The sequence below is a fragment of the Triticum aestivum genome, chromosome 4A (assembly GCF_018294505.1).
Source record: "Triticum aestivum cultivar Chinese Spring chromosome 4A, IWGSC CS RefSeq v2.1, whole genome shotgun sequence".
Lineage (NCBI taxonomy): Eukaryota > Viridiplantae > Streptophyta > Magnoliopsida > Poales > Poaceae > Triticum > Triticum aestivum.
In genome coordinates, this window is record NC_057803.1 from 660,753,556 (window position 1) to 660,758,053 (window position 4,498).

At 53.1% G+C, this 4,498-nt stretch overlaps 1 pseudogene; it reads left to right on the forward strand.

Annotated features, from left to right (window-relative positions):
- Positions 1-697: 697 nt before the first annotated feature.
- LOC123082956 (probable glutathione S-transferase) lies at positions 698-2,366 on the forward strand (annotated as a pseudogene).
- Positions 2,367-4,498: the final 2,132 nt, after the last annotated feature.

The window sequence follows — 4,498 nt, forward strand, 5'->3', positions numbered from 1 at the left end:
GCGGTAAGGGCAACAAGGAGGTTGGAGAGGAGAGGGAGTGGGGAGTGGGGAGTGGGGAGAGGGAGACGATGCGGCAGGGGGAAATGGTGGGCGATGCGGCCGGAGGTGGTTGCCGTTCACATTTATATGATGGGACGGTTTTGGAATCTACCCGTGACATGTACTGCCCCACACGCGGGCGGCTCCACGCGTGCACGAAACACCGCCATATACAAATACGTATACGGCCAGGCATACGATCTAACCGGGCCCATACGGGCCTTTCAAGGCTCCTCGACCGCTATACGCGGGGGCAACAAAGACGATCGTACCCCTCGTTATGAACCGTTTTTGGTTCATCCTGGCCGTCGATGTGTTTTTCCACCTCGCGTTCAGCCCGGGGGAGCACGGGAGCAGAAACGTTCTCCCATCTCTCACGAAGCTTCTCAAGTTCTCACTTGATCCATCCAACACACCAGCTACTTCTGACCGACTAAACCTCTTGGCTGATCAACATCTGTGTCGTTACTTTCCTTTAAAATCTCAGCAGCGTGAGTCCAAGTGGTGTGAAAAGGATAAAAGATCGGCAGATCCTTTCCTTGGGGAAGAGGCGTGCAGCCCGCCATCTCTGACCTGACCATGCACAACTACCACTCTTCCTCGGCCATATAAATACACCAGCTAGCAGCTAACTCAGAGACCACTCAGTTGACGATCAGCGAGAAGAGCAGTTTGTGATCCTCCAAGAAACTAAAACCTACGGCGATCGGTCCGTCTCATTCTCGAGACAGCGAATTTGACTTGTTCAGGTCTGCAGGATGTCGCAGCAGACAGCACAGGCGCCGGCGCCGGTGAGGCTCATCACGGCGTTCGGCAGCCCGTTCGCGCACCGGGTGGAGGTGGCGCTCACGCTTAAGGGGGTGCCATACGAGCTGCTCGTGGAGGACCTGGCCAACAAGAGCGAGCTGCTGCTCGCCCACAACCCCGTCCACCAGTCGGTCCCCGTCCTCCTCCACGGCGACCGCGCCGTCTGCGAGTCCCTCCTCATCGTCGAGTACGTGGACGAGTCCTTCCACGACGACGAGGGGTCGGCGCTCCGGCTCCTCCCAGCGGACCCCTACGAGCGCGCCACGGCCCGCTTCGGGGCTGACTTCATCGCCAACAAGTGCTTGAAGTCCCTGTGGCTCAGGGTGGACACGGTCCGGGCCGGTCTGGTCCTGGTCCGAGCCGTCGTTTGGACCGGCCGCCGGCGGTCCGGTCCGGACCGAGCAGTGCAGCGGTCCCGATTTCAGAGACCAGACCGGCAAACGCAAAGCTCGGTGCGGACCGTCAGTCCTCACTGTCCTGGCGACATACAGTCACTGCCATGTAGGCCCCAGGCTGTCGGAGCGGTAGTCGGCGCAGCAGCATGGTGACCGGAGACGGAGAAGACGGACCTGATGCGCGGCGGCACGGCGGTGCGAGGGAGAGAGACGGAGAGGCACGGCCGCGCGGGGGAAAGGGGAGGAACAGCCGCGCAAGGGAGCGGCGGCGCGAGGCAGAGGCACAGCGGCCGGCGGCGTGTCCTGGTGGCTAGTCGAGTCCGCTGGTGGAAGGAGCGGCGGCGGCGCGGTGCGTCCTGGTGGAAGCTGGAAGGAGCCGAACGGGATGCGGGATGCGTTTAGGTCACGCACACAGGCACGATATGTGATGCGTGATGGGCTCTCCATTAGCTCTAATTGGGCCGGGCCATTGGTCCTCCGAGCCGGACCGAGCTAAGACCAGACCGGACCGGTCGATTTTCGGACCTAAATTGCCAGCTCGGACCGGCCAGTTTTCCTAGCGGGCCGGGACCGATCGGTCCGGTCCTGGTCGGTCCACGAGCTGGCCCAAAAGCCCGCTCGGTACGTCCAGGCTGACATGTGGCAGGCGATGTGGACGGACGGTGAGGAGTAGGCGCGGCTGGCGAGGGAGACCAATGAGAGCCTGGGGTCCTGGACGCGCAGCTGGAGGGGAAGAGGTTCTTCGGGGGTGACGCACTCGGCTTCGTCGACCTCGCCGCATGCACGCTGGCTCACTGGCTCGGCGTGCTGGAGGATGTCGCCGGGGTGCGCCTCATGGCAGATGGCGAGTACCCTGCTCTGCGCCGGTGGGCCAAGGAGTACACCTCCGGCGAGGTGGTCAGGCAGTCCCTGCCGGACAGGGAGGAGCTCGTCGCCTACTTCACCAAAAACAAGAGAGTGGTGAGTGACTCGACCGTCCCAGCGGCATGGTGAAAAAGCGACAACACCACATCACAGTTGTGCTACAGCCTCTGAATAAGCAATGTATTTTTTAGACGCAATGGGCATGTACGTACGTACTATTTTGTTCAACACCATATTCATGCATGGTTTTGGTTTGCCAAACTTTCATCACGGGGTAGAGATTTCGTTTTAGCAGCTTTGCCAGCATGCCTCATGTGTATTTTCATCACAAGTTCGTCACGAGGGTGTACTAGTCCATTTTGTCCGATACACATTGCATAATCTTCTATTCTCTTTCTTCAAGAGTACGCCGAAGACGTACCATATTTTTATAGAAGTAAGAAATCGTAGTTACAAAAAGCGTTACCTGAATGCGCGCAAACGGGTCAACATGGAACACCACTCCAACACCTACCCACACACACACATAGGCTAACTTCTCACAAATTGTTGCAAACCACCAACACCGCCACCCGCTTGCCTCCATTCAACTACTTCTCCTAGTAGCATGCGGCGCTCTCACATCTACAAACCATGCTTGTCTGCCACGTCATTAATCTCCCATCCCAATAACTATTTTTCCCATGCGCGCAACCCTTTCACATCAACAAATCGTGCATGGTTGCCAAATCATTTACCATCACATTACAATCAATTTCCATAATTATTCACACCATCAACCTAATTTTTCATGTTTTCATCCTATCATCCCGGCATCTCACGGGAACGTCTGGGTTATAGTTTATGGATGGTTACGTCAATATAGCTGCCACAAAAAGACATTGAAATCTTGCGACGTGCCGCCTGAATGGGAGTGAGAAAACTAGTCGTGTATATATGCTATTCTGTCTGGGTGCATAGGGCATGCACGTGCTTTTAGGTCGACAATTTAACTAACCAAATATATATAATATGTGTCAGAAAATATGTTTAGAAACTTGTTCCGTAGATGATTCTTGTGAAACGATTTTGATATATCGGTTAGTCAAATTGACTACCTAGAAGCACCGTGCATGCCCTATACACCCACATGGAGGTAGTACATTAATTAGTACTTCCTCCGGTCCTTTTTAATCTGTACTTCTGAGACTCAAGGTGTTTTGAACCATCTCATCCCGTTCATTTTCACCACAAGATTACATATGGGTCTATGATAAATACGACCTGCTGTTGGATGCATTCGTTCCAAAAGTTAATGAGGAATGGATGCGAGCCATGGCTATCAAAACTCCCCCTCTATGACCACCTCATCTTCTTCTGCCCGGGCACATGAAATAACACCTCATTTTACTTCGATCCAATAACAAGTGAAAGAATTTGAAGAATAAGATCATGTAAAAGAACAGAACATGGCCGCTCTCCGCAAATAAAATCACATTCCAAATCACCCGCATCACCCGCAAAATCTTCAATGTCATCCTAGTTAATTGGCATGTCGAGATTTGGACCGACCATAGATGGGTGTGGAAGGTCAGGGGATGAACTGATGAATCCATGGAAGCAATTTTTTTATAAGAGGACAAGATTTCAAGTTGCAATCCCGGTCGCGCGACAATTGGATGAAGAGCTCCAAGAATAGGTTAGAGGATGGATCTAAGGCATAGATGGATTGTCGAGGTTTTTTTGATGTTTGGTGTTGGGTTGGGCATGTTTCTTCACGTGCTTCCAAATTTCATCCACTAGTGTCGGTTGCTACCCAGATGACTCAGAGAGATGTAAGGGGAGGCTCACCGGGCAACATGAACTTTAGGAGCGCGCCATGATACATGGATTTGTTGGATGCCCAAGGCCACAAGTGTGGGGCATTGCCGACTCAAAGGGTAGGTCCGATGGGGTGCATGATTAGAATTTTGGTGTAGCAGGAGAGAGAATAACACTAAATAGTAATCCATTGATGAGTGGGTCCAACACGGCGAAAGCATTTTAGATGTTGCAATTATGAAAAAAACATTTTCAACTTTTTTTAGTTTCAGGTTTTCTAGCGAAGTGGTTTTCTATATATTTTACTGGGCGTGATTCGTGTGACATGGGGTCTCTGCCCTCGGATCTAAGAAAGATGGACGGCTGAGATCGGATGGTGGGGGCAATCTGTGGGAGTACCGAATCAACCAATGAGGGCACGCAGGCCCGCTCTCGCTATCTCCCCCGCGTCGTGCTCTGAAAAAATCAGTCCCCTGCGGCCAATCTCAATTATCCCAGGCTTTGTCCCGCGCCAAGGGTCCGAAATATCCGCGGTTAGAGAGAGGAGGGTTCTTCAAAACTCAAATGAAGAAGAGAGGGACCCAAAGCAACCC